The following is a 19,372-nucleotide window of genomic DNA, read 5'->3' on the forward strand; positions in this document are numbered from 1 at the left end:
CTGCAAAATGACAGGCTATAAGCCAGGAAAAAGTGTTTGAAAGGCGGGGAAAAGTTGTTTAAAATACTCTGATACCTCCAGGGCGCATCACCGCATTTTACAAGCCAGGGAAGGTGTCGGAATCCTGGGTAAACATTGTTTAAATAGTCTGACACCTGGCACTGTATTTGCCCCTGGGAGAGGTTCCATGTTAAATTATATCCTGCAAAATGACAGGCTATAAGCCAGGAAAAAGTGTTTGAAAGGCGGGGAAAAGTTGTTTAAAATACTCTGATACCTCCAGGGCGCATCACCGCATTTTACAAGCCAGGGAAGGTGTCGGAATCCTGGGTAAACATTGTTTAAATAGTCTGACACCTGGCACTGTATTTGCCCCTGGGAGAGGTTCCATGTTAAATTATATCCTGCAAAATGACAGGCTATAAGCCAGGAAAAAGTGTTTGAAAGGCGGGGAAAAGTTGTTTAAAATACTCTGATACCTCCAGGGCACATCACCGCATTTTACAAGCCAGGGAAGGTGTCGGAATCCTGGGTAAACATTGTTTAAATAGTCTGACACCTGGCACTGTATTTGCCCCTGGGAAACTTCAAGGTTATATTCATGTTTTATTATTTATTTAATAATCACATGATTTTTACAAAAACAGTATACACAGTATACATATATACAATAATAATAATAATAATAATATAACAATATACATAATAAAAACATGAAAAGTGGTGAAAATGAGAAAATGTATCCGAAAATAGTGCCTCCTAATGCGGGCATGTGGACAGTAGCCACAGACTCACAGGCACACACACACATGCAGAGATCCAGGGGGCGGAGCACATGGCTTTTTTTACCCAGAAATAAGTCTATGAGAGGCGGGGAGACTCAGAGGACAGGCTGCGTCACCTCACTTTGTAACCCAGGAAAAGAGCAGGAATTCTGGCTGCGTGAGTGTTAAAAGTGCATTCATCTGTGTTAATCCGACAGCCGCAGAGGTGCTGACGCAAAGCAGGCGGAACAAATTGATTATTTGAACCAGGAATAAATGTTTGCAAGGCGGGGAAAGTGTTCCTGCAGCCCCTCCATAACGGTAATAATGATTAGAAATGATTTCCAGGGCAGAAAGCGTTTTTTAAATGTGGAAAAAAATATGTTAAACTGTTTAAAAAGCACAAAGTGATTTGAGTGCAGTTCTCATGTGTCCCCACAGGAGGGCGCGTCGTCCCAGGGAGCACAGTGCATGGTGACAAGGTACGATTTATACCCTAAAATAGCATGCTAAGTGTGGGTGGATTAGTTTCAAAGCATGCACACTCGTGTCAGACTTCCATCAAATAGACCGGGGAAAACACCTCTCATTAGCCCCTCAAAGACCACCAAAGGACGGACTAAGCAGCTCCAGCACGGCTCCCTCACATGGAGCTCAGGTTATTTCATACCTCCAGGAGAGGGACCGGGAAAACCACCTCTCTGTAGCCCCTGACAGAGCCCCAAAGGACGGACTAAGGACCTCCGGCAACAGTGGCACTTCCATAACCTCGTGCACCGTGAGACCCCGGGCCCCCGGACTTAAGCACTCCCCCACGGACTAAACCCAGATGTTCACACCCTGCAGAATCTCATGCCCCTGGTCACCTTTAAGGGGGGGTGGATTTTGCGGTGCTTTACCGTCCGAACACAAGCATCAATATTCGTCCTCCTTCACAGCAGCAGCAGCAGCAGCAGCAGCAGCAGCAGCAGCAGCAGCAGCACCTGCCCTGCTGCACTTCCATAACCTCGTGCACCGTGAGACCCCGGGCCCCCGGACTTAAGCACTCCCCCACGGACTAAACCCAGATGTTCACACCCTGCAGAATCTCATGCCCCTGCTCACCTTTAAGGGGGGGTGGATTTTGCGGTGCTTTACCGTCCGAACACAAGCATCAATATTCGTCCTCCTTCACAGCAGCAGCAGCAGCAGCAGCAGCAGCAGCACCTGCCCTGCTGGAGGTTCACACTTTAACTTATTTGTATTCGTTTTTTTTTGTTCCCCTCCTCTGCCTTACACATCCTCCCATGCTCGAGCACTCCTCACTCGGACTAAACCCCTCCATGCACACCGCCAGAACCAGAACCTCACGCCCCTGGTGACCTTAAAGGTGTTTGTCTTTGTTTGTTTTTGTATTCCACATAGACAGGCAGGTGTTCAGCACCACGGACAGAGCCTGCCCGCTGCTGCTGCTGCTGCTGGAAGGTGGAACACTTTGAGGCTTTTTATTTTCTCTTTTCTCCCTGCTCCTGCACACACCTTTTGTTCCCCTCCTCTGCCTTACACATCCTCCCACGCTCGAGCACTCCTCACTCGGACTAAACCCAGATGTTCACACCCTACAGAACTTCATGCCCCTGGTTACCCTAAAGGGGTGGATTTTGCGGTGCTTTACCGTCCGCACATCGGCATACATATTCGGCCTTATTCATGACACTACCACCCCTTCTTTGGAGGATATTGCAGGATATAATTTAACATGGAACCTCTCCTGGAAATGCACAGAGTATGTCCATTTCCAGGAGAGGTTACATGTTAAATTATATCCTGCAAAATGACAGGCACTGTATTTGCCCCTGGGAACCTTCAAGGTTATACTAATGTTTTTTTTTTATTTTTTATTTAATTATCACACCACTTTTACAAAAACAGTATACAAAATAAACATAATAACAACATGATTAATAGGGGCCTGGGGGCCATATTAGCCGTCTAACTTGTACAGTGCACCGGGGAAAAAAGGTTGAGTCCACGGCCCCTTTCCCCTCATCAGGAGTACCAATCGGTCCTGAAGAAGAGGTATCGCTGCTCTCCGCCCCTGAATCCTCTTCGGAGGTAGCTGACGGTGGTAGACCTCCTTCTGATGATGATGCTGCTGCAGCTGCTGCCGCCGCCCTGAACATGGAGCGGATCTTCAATGCCTCCTTTATTCCAGGCGTATTCGCGTAGAACCGGTCTGCAGTGCTTACGTCGTGGCACATAAACCTAGCCAGAATCGACCTGCTTTCTGGATCTTGGTGATGCTTGATATTGTCAGCCAGGGCAGTGCGCAAGATGGTGAAGGTGACGGCTGTTTCTAGCCCAGCATCAGCCCAAGCCCTCTTCAAGTGAGCGTTCAGGTTCTTGGAAGCCTGCTTCCCCGATGTGAAAAGGAAGAATTCATTCTGAGGACCCGACAAGCCCTCTTTTATCCCCATCCACCGCATGACCCAGCTAAACTCCTTTATTGTAAGCACCAGCTGTGCTTCACCAAATGTCTTGGCAGTCTTGTGATCCTGCACATGGATGATGTAGCCCTCAGCAGTGCCCCTTCTGTCCGCCTCAAAGACCTCCGTGTTGGTCATGTTTGCATACACACCCGGACGGTGGCCATACAGGAGGCTCCAATGGAGGGTTAGATAGCCATATAGCAGGTACTGGGTCATTGTGGTCGGATTGCTAGCCATCAGGTCAAGGAGATCAGGGATGCGCTTCTCAGCGGCCGCCATGGCGGCGAGAAGCTCCGCCTGGCTCGGCAGACGATCCAGCTTGTCCCTCTTCACCTTAAACTGGTGGAGAGTGACAGACTTTTTCAAATCGTTAATGTTGGCTTTCACCTCTCTGATGATGTTGGTCATATCAGACTGGGTGAGCCTGCACCCCCGGAGCTTTGATGCAGACAAGTACCTCAGGAAATGGTTCACAGTCTTCAGGAACAACAGCGATGTTGTGACTGTCCGGCCCGACTCTGAAATATACTTGCTCCAGCCACGGACCCTCTTTGTGTCTTTTAGAAACAGCCAGTCTGACAGCCGGTCAAAACCATGGGCCATGAATACTATGAAGTTCTTTATCCGGCTGACATTGGACATACAATTCTCTTTCCGTTTTACTGTCGGTGCAAGACCCTCACAATGACCTCTGTATGTCTGAATGTACGTCTCCATGCTTTTAGGCAACGTGATTTCACGCATGGTATTCCGCAGTCCCTTCCCAGTGCACCATTGATTTTGGGAAGAGGGCCAGTCCTTAGCCAGATTAGCTTTCAGCTTATTGGAGACAGACGCACGGGTCTTCTGGCATACAGGGGTCTCACTACAGGAGGCTTCTACGGACCGCATGACAGTCTGCATCGGGGTCTTGCTTCCGGAGGCTTCTGGGGACCGCATCACAGACTTGAGAGGGATCTCACTCGCAGAGGCTTCTATGGACCGCATGACAGTCTTCACTGGGGTCTCACTACCGGAGGCTTCTGGGGACCACATGACAGTCTTCACTGGGGTCTTGCTTCCGGAGGCTTCTGGGGACCGCATCACAGACTTGAGAGGGGTCTCTCTACCGGAGGCTTTGTTGGACCGCATGACAGTCTTCACCGGGGTCTTGCTTCAGGAGGCTTCTGGGGACCGCATGACAGTGTTCACCGGGGTCTCACTACCGGAGGCTTTGTCGGACCGCATGACAGTCTTCACCGGGGTCTTGCTTCCGGAGGCTTCTGGGGACCGCATCACAGACTTGAGGGGGGTCTCACTCGCAGAGGCTTCTATGGACCGCATGACAGTCTTCACCGGGGTCTTGAGAGGGGTATTGCTGCCGGAGGCTACTGAGTTCATGTCGGGGGTACTTGGGATTGCTACGCCCTTAAATCGTATACATTCTTCGTCTTCCTCAAGCAGAGCAGCAGTGGCATTCTGCTTCCTGGGTTTTAGACCCTGTTTTAGCCTGGAGCGCAGGGTCTTCACCTCATCAATGAGGGCATCCTTCTGAGCCCTCAATGCCACATTGTCCAGCCTCACCCGCATGCAGTCCTCTTCGTCACACTCGGTATGTGGGGAGAAGGGTGGAGGGTGCACCGGGTATTCCTCCTCATTGTCTATATCCAATGATGTAGCCATTCCAATGATGGGATTAGTCTCTCGGAGGTCATGGAGCAACTGCAGGGCCACACTATGCTTCAGCCTTGCCATGACCTGATGTGCCTCATCTCGGGAGAACTCAGGGTGGTCACGAGTTACATGACGGTGTAGTTTCCTCCCAGCATACGAACACCCTGTGATGGGACAGGGTTTGGTCCGAACATTTATTCTACCACTGGCCATTTTAAGAATGATGCCTCTTTCATCCAGGTTCCGCACTGCATGTTTGTGCTTAAGGTGCTTATTCAAAGCCAGATAGCGGAGGCTGCACACCGGGCATTCGGTCAACATCCTTCCAAAAACACACACAATGAATTATATTTAAATGGTTTTCTGTTTCTCCGTTTATATGCGTTAGCCAACTGCTGATTGCAACCATGGGTCCGATGCTTCAATGCAGGGAACACGGACCAAGGGGAGGACTTGGGTTACCACCTGGTTAAAATGGTCCCACCTCCGCACCAACGCGACTGGCGATGGGTCCGATACATTGATTGTTTTTTGTTTCATGGTTCTGCCACGAACTCACAAGACAGTTTTGGGTACAAAACGTGGGGGTAACAGTACCTCCGGGCGCTCCGTCCCGCTCCGGCTTTCGCCGCAGCGGGGGGAGGAGGCATTGAACCCCTCGCACCTGCCCCCGGAGGAGGCAGGGGAGTCAGGTACCCGGAGGCGCACGGTGGACGGCCAGGGCGAGACCGCCACACCGCACTGGAGTCAGAGTTCCGAGTTTTTCGAGCCAGGTCCCGGTGAAACGCAGTACGGAGCACCCGGCAGGAACCTCCAGCAGACCCCCCCGCGCGGTTCCCTCGTCCCTCGGAAGAGGCGGAGAGGTGGGTGTTTTTCATCTGCTGGCGGACTGCCGGGGAGAACGTGCTGCTCGGGAGCCAGGCTCAGAGTTAGTGGAAGTGAGAGCCCGTGCACCTGCCTTTTACAGCAGGCACGCGCTGGTATCGGGGTGGGGAGAGAAGGTAGATGCAGAGGCTGCAGAAACAGCCAGAGCCTTTCCCCTCTAACACACCCCTCATTTGGTTCATGAGCACTGGGCAGAGTCCCCTGTCAACTCTCCTTATATTCCTCCGGAGACCAGTTGGGAAATGGCAGCATCCCACTTCACCTGGTAGACCAATATCGTTAAATGAGCTCAGTAATGTACTGCACAACATCACATGGGTAAAATGAGCTATATCATGCACTGCAAAATCACATTTGGTTTATTTCCAAAAAGCCTGGAAAAAACACATATCCATCATGTCCTGTAAAATATCATTCTTTGTTTATGTCCGCTCCAGGATTACCCGTAGTTTGGATGAACCGACCGCCAAGCACCGGAAGCTGGACCCGGGGAGGAGGCCCTCCGATGGCGGGTCAAAGTTGATGATACCGCAGCTGGCTGGACACTAGCCGTAGAAGAACACCTGGGCGGGACCAGGCATGTCCCTCTTTGCAGACAAGCATATGTGCTCCCAGGAGCAGAGTCAATCACACAGTTTGGAGGAACCGACCGCCTAGCACCGGAAGCTGGACCCGGGGAGGAGGCCCTCCGATGGCGGGTCAAAGTTGATGATACCGCAGCTGGCTGGACACTAGCCGTAGAAGAACACCTGGGCGGGACCAGGCATGTCCCTCTTTGCAGACAAGCATATGTGCTCCCAGGAGCAGAGTCAATCACACAGTTTGGAGGAACCGACCGCCTAGCACCGGAAGCTGGACCCGGGGAGGAGGCCCTCCGATGGCGGGTCAAAGTTGATGATACCGCAGCTGGCTGGACACTAGCCGTAGAAGAACACCTGGGCGGGACCAGGCATGTCCCTCTTTGCAGACAAGCATATGTGCTCCCAGGAGCAGAGTCAAACCCGCAGTTTGGAAGAACCGACCGCCAGAGCACCGGCACGAAGCCGGGCCGGCGGAGGCCTTCCGATGGCGGGTCACGTTTGCCATTCGATCAATGTCTTTGCAGACAAGCATATATGTGGTTGTTACGCAGGATCAAAAAGGTAGTTTGATGAAGTAGGGTCCTGTGCCCGGAGCAAGGCCAATTGCTGAATGCCGCAGCCGACTAAGGCCGCTATGCCACAGTGGAGGATGAGAGAAACAGGTGTTTGTTTTGCATTCCGCGGCAAAGAGGGGAGGTGGAACTTCCACCCCGCTACGGAACCTGTGGTGGGACCCCTGAGTCAGACGGTTCGTCTTGGAAACGCTTCATATCGGTCGGCCTGGGAGGTAAGAGACACGCAGGGTAACGGACACGCAGGGTTACCCCCACGCAGCCCACGCAACACGGAGGAGGCAGGGGAGTCTGGTACCCGGAGGCGCATGGCCGCAACACCGCACTGGAGTCAGGGTTTCGAGTTTTTCGAGCCAGGTCCCAGTGAACGCAAGACTCCAGCAGGAGCCTCCAGCAGACCCCCCCGACGTTTCCCTCGTCCCTCCCGGCCATCAGAGTCGAACCCGCAGTTCGGAGGAACCGACCGCCAGAGCACCGGCACGAGGCCGGGCCGGCGGAGGCCCTCCGATGGCGGGTCACGTTTGCCATTCGATCAATGTCTTTGCAGACAAGCATATATGTGGTTGTTACGCAGGATCAAATAGGTAGTTTGATGAAGTAGGGTCCTGTGCCCGGAGCCTCCAGCAGACCCCCCCGACGTTTCCCTCGTCCCTCCCGGCCATCAGAGTCGAACCCGCAGTTCGGAGGAACCGACCGCCAGAGCACCGGCACGAGGCCGGGCCGGCGGAGGCCCTCCGATGGCGGGTCGCGTTTGCCATTCGATCAGTGAGAAATCAGAAGAGGAAGGGGGAAGAAAAAAGACTAACTTGTCTTTTTGGAGAACCATCAAAAAGGGCTAAAAGTGTTGAAATGTATCCGAAAATAGTGCCTCATGAGGCGGATTGAGTCCCCTGTCAACTCCCCTTACCTTCCTCCAGAGCCCAGTTCAAAAACTTTAAGTTTGGTAAGAACCATGCTGGGGGGTCTCCAGGCAACAAAATGTATCCGAGCCAAAGTGCACATACAGCGGATGAATTCCTCCATGAAGTTACACAGCCGTTTTTTTTCTGAGTCCTCTCAAAAACCGGGTTTCCGATTTCGTGCAGAAGGTAGCTTGTAAAACATGAACGGTTTTTTACAACGGAGGAGGGGAAGTCTGGATTCCCCTCTCCGTTGTACCTTGCAACGGGGTAGGGGAAAAGTGTTCGGCGCTTCGTCCCGAAGCGCCGAACACTTTTCCCCTTCTCCAATTTTTCAGATCCCCTCTCCCATGTAATTTTAAAAGTTCATTTTTTGATTATTTTAACATATAATTGACCGTTTTCTTTCATTTTTTTTTCATTCCACGGGTGGGGGCCTATGGCAGGCTGCCTATGAGCTCCCAAATTTGGCCCGGATCATCCGGGATTTGTGGGATAAGCTCCATAAACTGACAAAGTCATCCAAATATGTCGCTTTTATCGCCCAAAGATATATCATCCAAATACATTAAAATAGTAAAAGGTACGATTGTGCTCGGCATTAAACGGAATTTGATTTATATAGCCCCCAAAAAATAATTAAAAATCATTTTCGTGGGGAAAAGTGTTAAAACGCCTGATTAAAGCATTTGCGGGACCCCAGCGAGCTCCAGACTAGTTTCATTGTGTCGGGGACCCTGGAGAAAGATAAAACACATCATTTAAATGCCAAAAACACCATTAAAAGTCACTTTTAGGGGCAAAAAACAGCCTCTGTCCACTTCGTTAACAAAGTGATGGGGAAAAGGACAAAATCGTGATTAAAGCATTTTGCGGGACCCCAGCGAGCTCCAGACTAGTTTCATTGTGTCGGGGACCCTGGAGAAATATAAAACCCATCATTTAAATGCCAAAAACACCATTAAAAGTCACTTTTAGGGGCAAAAAACAGCCTCTGTCCACTTCGTTAACAAAGTGATGGGGAAAAGGACAAAATCTTGATTAAAGCATTTTGCGGGACCCCAGCGAGCTCCAGACTATGTGCATTGCGTCGGGGACCCTGGAGAAAGATAAAACACATCATTTAAATACAAAAAACACCATTAAAAGTCACTTTTAGGGGCAAAAAACAGCCTCTGTCCACTTCGTTAACAAAGTGATGGGGAAAAGGACAAAATCGTGATTAAAGCATTTTGCGGGACCCCAGCGAGCTCCAGACTAGTTTCATTGTGTCGGGGACCCTGGATAATGATAAAACACATCATTTAAATGCCAAAAACACCATTAAAAGTCACTTTTAGGGGCAAAAAACAGCCTCTGTCCACTTCGTTAACAAAGTGATGGGGAAATGGACCAAATCGTGATTAAAGCATTTTGCGGGACCCCAGCGAGCTCCAGACTAGTTTCATTGTGTCGGGGACCCTGGATAATGATAAGACCCATCATTTAAATGCCAAAAACACCATTAAAAGTCACTTTTAGGGGCAAAAAACAGCCTCTGTCCACTTCGTTAACAAAGTGATGGGGAAAAGGACAAAATCGTGATTAAAGCATTTTGCGGGACCCCAGCGAGCTCCAGACTAGTTTCATTGTGTCGGGGACCCTGGATAATGATAAAACACATCATTTAAATGCCAAAAACACCATTAAAAGTCACTTTTAGGGGCAAAAAACAGCCTCTGTCCACTTCGTTAACAAAGTGATGGGGAAAAGGACAAAATCGTGATTAAAGCATTTTGCGGGACCCCAGCGAGCTCCAGACTAGTTTCATTGTGTTGGGGACCCTGGATAATGATAAGACCCATCATTTAAATGCCAAAAACACCATTAAAAGTCACTTTTAGGGGCAAAAAACAGCCTCTGTCCACTTCGTTAACAAAGTGATGGGGAAAAGGACAAAATCGTGATTAAAGCATTTTGCGGGACCCCAGCGAGCTCCAGACTATGTGCATTGTGTCGGGGACCCTGGATAATGATAAAACACATCATTTAAATGCCAAAAACACAATTAAAAGTCACTTTTAGGGGCAAAAAACAGCCTCTGTCCACTTCGTTAACAAAGTGATGGGGAAAAGGACAAAATCGTGATTAAAGCATTTTGCGGGACCCCAGCGAGCTCCAGACTATGTGCATTGTGTCGGGGACCCTGGAGAAAGATAAAACACATCATTTAAATGCCAAAAACACCATTAAAAGTCACTTTTAGGGGCAAAAAACAGCCTCTGTCCACTTCGTTAACAAAGTGATGGGGAAAAGGACAAAATCGTGATTAAAGCATTTTGCGGGACCCCAGCGAGCTCCAGACTAGTTTCATTGTGTCGGGGACCCTGGAAAAAGATAAAACACATCATTTAAATGCCAAAAACACCATTAAAAGTCACTTTTAGGGGCAAAAAACAGCCTCTGTCCACTTCGTTAACAAAGTGATGGGGAAATGGACCAAATCGTGATTAAAGCATTTTGCGGGACCCCAGCGAGCTCCAGACTAGTTTCATTGTGTCGGGGACCCTGGATAATGATAAGACCCATCATTTAAATGCCAAAAACACCATTAAAAGTCACTTTTAGGGGCAAAAAACAGCCTCTGTCCACTTCGTTAACAAAGTGATGGGGAAAAGGACAAAATCGTGATTAAAGCATTTTGCGGGACCCCAGCGAGCTCCAGACTAGTTTCATTGTGTCGGGGACCCTGGATAATGATAAAACACATCATTTAAATGCCAAAAACACCATTAAAAGTCACTTTTAGGGGCAAAAAACAGCCTCTGTCCACTTCGTTAACAAAGTGATGGGGAAAAGGACAAAATCGTGATTAAAGCATTTTGCGGGACCCCAGCGAGCTCCAGACTAGTTTCATTGTGTTGGGGACCCTGGATAATGATAAGACCCATCATTTAAATGCCAAAAACACCATTAAAAGTCACTTTTAGGGGCAAAAAACAGCCTCTGTCCACTTCGTTAACAAAGTGATGGGGAAAAGGACAAAATCGTGATTAAAGCATTTTGCGGGACCCCAGCGAGCTCCAGACTATGTGCATTGTGTCGGGGACCCTGGATAATGATAAAACACATCATTTAAATGCCAAAAACACCATTAAAAGTCACTTTTAGGGGCAAAAAACAGCCTCTGTCCACTTCGTTAACAAAGTGATGGGGAAAAGGACAAAATCGTGATTAAAGCATTTTGCGGGACCCCGGCGAGCTCCAGACTATGTGCATTGTGTCGGGGACCCTGGAGAAAGATAAAACACATCATTTAAATGCCAAAAACACCATTAAAAGTCACTTTTAGGGGCAAAAAACAGCCTCTGTCCACTTCGTTAACAAAGTGATGGGGAAAAGGACAAAATCGTGATTAAAGCATTTTGCGGGACCCCAGCGAGCTCCAGACTAGTTTCATTGTGTCGGGGACCCTGGAAAAAGATAAAACACATCATTTAAATGCCAAAAACACCATTAAAAGTCACTTTTAGGGGCAAAAAACAGCCTCTGTCCACTTCGTTAACAAACTGATAGGCAAATGGACAGAAGGGGGAACACGGCCCAGCCGCTGCTCCGCTGCTCCAGACTATGTGCATTGTGTCGGGGAGCCAGGTCAAACCCCTCCATGCACACCGCCAGAACCAGAACCTCACGACCCTGGTGACCTTAAAGGTGTTTGTCTTTGTTTGTTTTTGTACTCCACATAGACAGGCAGGTGTTCAGCACCGCGGGCCCGCTGCTGCTGCTGCTGCTGCTGGAAGGTGGAACACTTTGAGTCTTTTTATTTTCTCTTTTCTCCCTGCTCCTGCACACACCTTTTGTTCCCCTCCTCTGCCTTACACATCCTCCCACGCTCGAGCACTCCTCACTCGGACTAAACCCCTCCATGCACACCGCCAGAACCAGAACCTCACGACCCTGGTGACCTTAAAGGTGTTTGTCTTTGTTTGTTTTTGTATTCCACATAGACAGGCTGGGGTTCAGCACCACGCACAGAGCCTACCCGCTACCTCCAGGGCACATCACCACATTTTACAAGCCAGGAAAGGTGCATGGATCCTGGGTAAACATTGATTAAGTGTTTTTAAATGTGTGGAACAGTGTTTTGTCACTTTCAAAACTCTCCTGTCATTGACCGGAGAATTTGGGTCGATTTTGTATTCAATCTGGCCATTAATATTCCAGTGAGACTAAGTACGTACATTGACCGGAGTGATCCCATGTTAATGTTGTCCAAATACCGGAACATTCCCTAACCCAAAAGAATGCCTCATAAGGCAGGTAGAGTCCCCTGCCAACTCCCCTTGCATTCCTCCAGACTCAGAAAAAGTCTAAGTCAACTTTTTGGAGAACCATAGAAAATGGGTGAAAATTAGAAAAATGTATCCCAAAATAGTGCTTCATAATGCGGGTAGAGTCCCCTGCCAACTCCCCTTGCATTCCTCCAGACTCAGAAAAAGTCTAAGTCAACTTTTTGGAGAACCATAGAAAATGGGTGAAAATTAGAAAAATGTATCCCAAAATAGTGCTTCATAATGCGGGTAGAGTCCCCTGCCAACTCCCCTTGCATTCAGCCAGACTCAGAAAAAGTCTAAGTCAACCTTTTGGAGAACCATAGAAAATGGGTGAAAATGTCAAAAGATGCAACCCAAAATAGTGCCTCATAAGGCAGGTAGAGTCCCATCAAACTCCCCTTGCATTCCTCCAGACTCAGAAAAAGTCTAAGTCAACTTTTTGGAGAACCATAGAAAATGTGTGAAAATGAAAGAATGTATCCCAAAATAGTGCTTCATAATGCGGGTAGAGTCCCCTGCCAACTCCCCTTGCATTCAGCCAGACTCAGAAAAAGTCTAAGTCAACTTTTTGGAGAACCATAGAAAATGGGTGAAAATGAAAAAATGTATCCCAAAATAGTGCCTCATAAGAAAGGTAGAGTCCCATCAAATTCCCCTTGCATTCCTCCAGACTCAGAAAAAGTCTAAGTCAACTTTTTGGAGAACCATAGAAAATGGGTGAAAATGAAAAAATGTATCCCAAAATAGTGCCTCATAAGGCAGGTAGAGTCCCATCAAACTCCCCTTGCATTCCTCCAGACTCAGAAAAAGTCTAAGTCAACTTTTTGGAGAACCATAGAAAATGGGTGAAAATGAAAAAATGTATACCAAAATAATGCCTCATAAGGCAGGTAGAGTCCCCTGCCAACTCCCCTTGCATTCCTCCAGACTCAGAAAAAGTCTAAGTCAACTTTTTGGAGAACCATAGAAAATGGGTGAAAATGAAAAAATGTATACCAAAATAGTGCCTCATAAGGCAGGTAGAGTCCCATCAAATTCCCCTTGCATTCCTCCAGACTCAGAAAAAGTCTAAGTCAACTTTTTGGAGAACCATAGAAAATGGGTGAAAATGAAAAAATGTATCCCAAAATAGTGCCTCATAAGGCAGGTAGAGTCCCATCAAACTCCCCTTGCATTCCTCCAGACTCAGAAAAAGTCTAAGTCAACTTTCTGGAGTACCATAGAAAATGGGTGAAAAGGAAAAAATGTATCCCAAAATAGTGCTTCATAATGCGGGTAGAGGCCCCTGCCAACTCCCCTTGCATTCAGCCAGACTCAGAAAAAGTCTAAGTCAACTTTTTGGAGAACCATAGAAAATGGGTGAAAATGAAAAAACGTATCCCAAAATAGTGCCTCATAAGGCAGGTAGAGTCCCATCAAATTCCCCTTGCATTCCTCCAGACTCAGAAAAAGTCTAAGTCAACTTTTTGGAGAACCATAGAAAATGGGTGAAAATGAAAAAATGTATCCCAAAATAGTGCCTCATAAGGCAGGTAGAGTCCCATCAAACTCCCCTTGCATTCCTCCAGACTCAGAAAAAGTCTAAGTCAACTTTTTGGAGAACCATAGAAAATGGGTGAAAATGAAAAAATGTATACCAAAATAATGCCTCATAAGGCAGGTAGAGTCCCCTGCCAACTCCCCTTGCATTCCTCCAGACTCAGAAAAAGTCTAAGTCAACTTTTTGGAGAACCATAGAAAATGGGTGAAAATGAAAAAATGTATACCAAAATAGTGCCTCATAAGGCAGGTAGAGTCCCATCAAATTCCCCTTGCATTCCTCCAGACTCAGAAAAAGTCTAAGTCAACTTTTTGGAGAACCATAGAAAATGGGTGAAAATGAAAAAATGTATCCCAAAATAGTGCCTCATAAGGCAGGTAGAGTCCCATCAAACTCCCCTTGCATTCCTCCAGACTCAGAAAAAGTCTAAGTCAACTTTCTGGAGTACCATAGAAAATGGGTGAAAAGGAAAAAATGTATCCCAAAATAGTGCTTCATAATGCGGGTAGAGGCCCCTGCCAACTCCCCTTGCATTCAGCCAGACTCAGAAAAAGTCTAAGTCAACTTTTTGGAGAACCATAGAAAATGGGTGAAAATGAAAAAACGTATCCCAAAATAGTGCCTCATAAGGCAGGTAGAGTCCCATCAAATTCCCCTTGCATTCCTCCAGACTCAGAAAAAGTCTAAGTCAACTTTTTGGAGAACCATAGAAAATGGGTGAAAATGAAAAAATGTATCCCAAAATAGTGCCTCATAAGGCAGGTAGAGTCCCATCAAACTCCCCTTGCATTCCTCCAGACTCAGAAAAAGTCTAAGTCAACTTTCTGGAGTACCATAGAAAATGGGTGAAAAGGAAAAAATGTATCCCAAAATAGTGCTTCATAATGCGGGTAGAGGCCCCTGCCAACTCCCCTTGCATTCAGCCAGACTCAGAAAAAGTCTAAGTCAACTTTTTGGAGAACCATAGAAAATGGGTGAAAATGAAAAAACGTATCCCAAAATAGTGCCTCATAAGGCAGGTAGAGTCCCATCAAATTCCCCTTGCATTCCTCCAGACTCAGAAAAAGTCTAAGTCAACTTTTTGGAGAACCATAGAAAATGGGTGAAAATGAAAAAATGTATCCCAAAATAGTGCCTCATAAGGCAGGTAGAGTCCCATCAAACTCCCCTTGCATTCCTCCAGACTCAGAAAAAGTCTAAGTCAACTTTCTGGAGTACCATAGAAAATGGGTGAAAAGGAAAAAATGTATCCCAAAATAGTGCTTCATAATGCGGGTAGAGGCCCCTGCCAACTCCCCTTGCATTCAGCCAGACTCAGAAAAAGTCTAAGTCAACTTTTTGGAGAACCATAGAAAATGGGTGAAAATGAAAAAATGTATCCCAAAATAATGCCTCATAAGGCAGGTAGAGTCCCCTGCCAACTCCCCTTGCATTCCTCCAGACTCAGAAAAAGTCTAAGTCAACTTTTTGGAGAACCATAGAAAATGGGTGAAAATGAAAAAATGTATCCCAAAATAGTGCCTCATAAGGCAGGTAGAGTCCCATCAAATTCCCCTTGCATTCCTCCAGACTCAGAAAAAGTCTAAGTCAACTTTTTGGAGAACCATAGAAAATGGGTGAAAATGAAAAAATGTATCCCAAAATAGTGCCTCATAAGGCAGGTAGAGTCCCATCAAACTCCCCTTGCATTCCTCCAGACTCAGAAAAAGTCTAAGTCAACTTTCTGGAGTACCATAGAAAATGGGTGAAAAGGAAAAAATGTATCCCAAAATAGTGCTTCATAATGCGGGTAGAGGCCCCTGCCAACTCCCCTTGCATTCAGCCAGACTCAGAAAAAGTCTAAGTCAACTTTTTGGAGAACCATAGAAAATGGGTGAAAATGAAAAAACGTATCCCAAAATAGTGCCTCATAAGGCAGGTAGAGTCCCATCAAATTCCCCTTGCATTCCTCCAGACTCAGAAAAAGTCTAAGTCAACTTTTTGGAGAACCATAGAAAATGGGTGAAAATGAAAAAATGTATCACAAAATAGTGCCTCATAAGGCAGGTAGAGTCCCATCAAACTCCCCTTGCATTCCTCCAGACTCAGAAAAAGTCTAAGTCAACTTTCTGGAGTACCATAGAAAATGGGTGAAAAGGAAAAAATATATCCCAAAATAGTGCTTCATAATGCGGGTAGAGGCCCCTGCCAACTCCCCTTGCATTCAGCCAGACTCAGAAAAAGTCTAAGTCAACTTTTTGGAGAACCATAGAAAATGGGTGAAAATGAAAAAACGTATCCCAAAATAGTGCCTCATAAGGCAGGTAGAGTCCCATCAAATTCCCCTTGCATTCCTCCAGACTCAGAAAAAGTCTAAGTCAACTTTTTGGAGTACCATAGAAATGGGTGAAAAGGAAAAAATGTATCCCAAAATATTGCTTCATAATGCGGGTAGAGGCCCCTGCCAACTCCCCTTGCATTCAGCCAGACTCAGAAAAAGTCTAAGTCAACTTTTTGGAGAACCATAGAAAATGGGTGAAAATGTCAAAAGATGCAACCCAAAATAGTGCCTCATAAGGCAGGTAGAGTCCCATCAAACTCCCCTTGCATTCCTCCAGACTCAGAAAAAGTCTAAGTCAACTTTTTGGAGAACCATAGAAAATGGGTGAAAATGAAAAAATGTATCCCAAAATAGTGCCTCATAAGGCAGGTAGAGTCCCATCAAACTCCCCTTGCATTCCTCCAGACTCAGAAAAAGTCTAAGTCAACTTTTTGGAGTACCATAGAAAATGGGTGAAAAGGAAAAAATGTATCCCAAAATAGTGCTTCATAATGCGGGTAGAGGCCCCTGCCAACTCCCCTTGCATTCAGCCAGACTCAGAAAAAGTCTAAGTCAACTTTTTGGAGAACCATAGAAAATGGGTGAAAATGAAAAAATGTATCCCAAAATAATGCCTCATAAGGCAGGTAGAGTCCCCTGCCAACTCCCCTTGCATTCCTCCAGACTCAGAAAAAGTCTAAGTCAACTTTTTGGAGAACCATAGAAAATGGGTGAAAATGAAAAAATGTATCCCAAAATAGTGCCTCATAAGGCAGGTAGAGTCCCATCAAATTCCCCTTGCATTCCTCCAGACTCAGAAAAAATCTAAGTCAACTTTTTGGAGAACCATAGAAAATGGGTGAAAATGAAAAAATGTATCCCAAAATAGTGCCTCATAAGGCAGGTAGAGTCCCATCAAACTCCCCTTGCATTCCTCCAGACTCAGAAAAAGTCTATTTCAACTTTTTGGAGAACCATAGTAAATGGGTGAAAATGTCAAAAGATGCAACCCAAAATAGTGCCTCATAAGGCAGGTAGAGTCCCATCAAACTCCCCTTGCATTCCTCCAGACTCAGAAAAAGTCTAAGTCAACTTTTTGGAGAACCATAGAAAATGGGTGAAAATGAAAAAATGTATCCCAAAATAATGCCTCATAAGGCAGGTAGAGTCCCCTGCCAACTCCCCTTGCATTCCTCCAGACTCAGAAAAAGTCTAAGTCAACTTTTTGGAGAACCATAGAAAATGGGTGAAAATGAAAAAACGTATCCCAAAATAGTGCCTCATAAGGCAGGTAGAGTCCCATCAAATTCCCCTTGCATTCCTCCAGACTCAGAAAAAGTCTAAGTCAACTTTTTGGAGAACCATAGAAAATGGGTGAAAATGAAAAAATGTATCCCAAAATAGTGCCTCATAAGGCAGGTAGAGTCCCATCAAACTCCCCTTGCATTCCTCCAGACTCAGAAAAAGTCTAAGTCAACTTTCTGGAGTACCATAGAAAATGGGTGAAAAGGAAAAAATGTATCCCAAAATAGTGCTTCATAATGCGGGTAGAGGCCCCTGCCAACTCCCCTTGCATTCAGCCAGACTCAGAAAAAGTCTAAGTCAACTTTTTGGAGAACCATAGAAAATGGGTGAAAATGAAAAAATGTATCCCAAAATAATGCCTCATAAGGCAGGTAGAGTCCCCTGCCAACTCCCCTTGCATTCCTCCAGACTCAGAAAAAGTCTAAGTCAACTTTTTGGAGAACCATAGAAAATGGGTGAAAATGAAAAAATGTATCCCAAAATAGTGCCTCATAAGGCAGGTAGAGTCCCATCAAACTCCCCTTGCATTCCTCCAGACTCAGAAAAAGTCTAAGTCAACTTTTTGGAGAACCATAGAAAATGGGTGAAAATGAAAAAATGTATCCCAAAATAGTGCTTCATAATGCGGGTAGAGTCCCCTGCCAACTCCCCTTGCATTCAGCCAGACTCAGAAAAAGTCTAAGTCAACTTTTTGGAGAACCATAGAAAATGGGTGAAAATGAAAAAAAATATCCCAAAATAGTGCCTCATAAGGCAGGTAGAGTCCCATCAAATTCCCCTTGCATTCCTCCAGACTCAGAAAAAGTCTAAGTCAACTTTTTGGAGAACCATAGAAAATGGGTGAAAATGAAAAAATGTATCCCAAAATAGTGCCTCATAAGGCAGGTAGAGTCCCATCAAACTCCCCTTGCATTCCTCCAGACTCAGAAAAAGTCTAAGTCAACTTTCTGGAGTACCATAGAAAATGGGTGAAAAGGAAAAAATGTATCCCAAAATAGTGCTTCATAATGCGGGTAGAGGCCCCTGCCAACTCCCCTTGCATTCAGCCAGACTCAGAAAAAGTCTAAGTCAACTTTTTGGAGAACCATAGAAAATGGGTGAAAATGAAAAAATGTATCCCAAAATAATGCCTCATAAGGCAGGTAGAGTCCCCTGCCAACTCCCCTTGTATTCCTCCAGACTCAGAAAAAGTCTAAGTCAACTTTTTGGAGAACCATAGAAAATGGGTGAAAATGAAAAAATGTATCCCAAAATAGTGCCTCATAAGGCAGGTAGAGTCCCATCAAATTCCCCTTGCATTCCTCCAGACTCAGAAAAAGTCTAAGTCAACTTTTTGGAGTACCATAGAAATGGGTGAAAAGGAAAAAATGTATCCCAAAATATTGCTTCATAATGCGGGTAGAGGCCCCTGCCAACTCCCCTTGCATTCAGCCAGACTCAGAAAAAGTCTAAGTCAACTTTTTGGAGAACCATAGAAAATGGGTGAAAATGAAAAAATGTATCCCAAAATAATGCCTCATAAGGCAGGTAGAGTCCCCTGCCAACTCCCCTTGCATTCCTCCAGACTCAGAAAAAGTCTAAGTCAACTTTTTGGAGAACCATAGAAAATGGGTGAAAATGAAAAAATGTATCCCAAAATAGTGCCTCATAAGGCAGGTAGAGTCCCATCAAACTCCCCTTGCATTCCTCCAGACTCAGAAAAAGTCTAAGTCAACTTTTTGGAGAACCATAGAAAATGGGTGAAAATGAAAAAATGTATCCCAAAATAGTGCTTCATAATGCGGGTAGAGTCCCCTGCCAACTCCCCTTGCATTCAGCCAGACTCAGAAAAAGTCTAAGTCAACTTTTTGGAGAACCATAGAAAATGGGTGAAAATGAAAAAAAATATCCCAAAATAGTGCCTCATAAGGCAGGTAGAGTCCCATCAAATTCCCCTTGCATTCCTCCAGACTCAGAAAAAGTCTAAGTCAACTTTTTGGAGAACCATAGAAAATGGGTGAAAATGAAAAAATGTATCCCAAAATAGTGCCTCATAAGGCAGGTAGAGTCCCATCAAACTCCCCTTGCATTCCTCCAGACTCAGAAAAAGT

Source organism: Notothenia rossii, assembly GCF_949606895.1.
Source record: "Notothenia rossii genome assembly, chromosome: 12".
NCBI classification, from domain to species: Eukaryota; Metazoa; Chordata; class Actinopteri; order Perciformes; family Nototheniidae; genus Notothenia; species Notothenia rossii.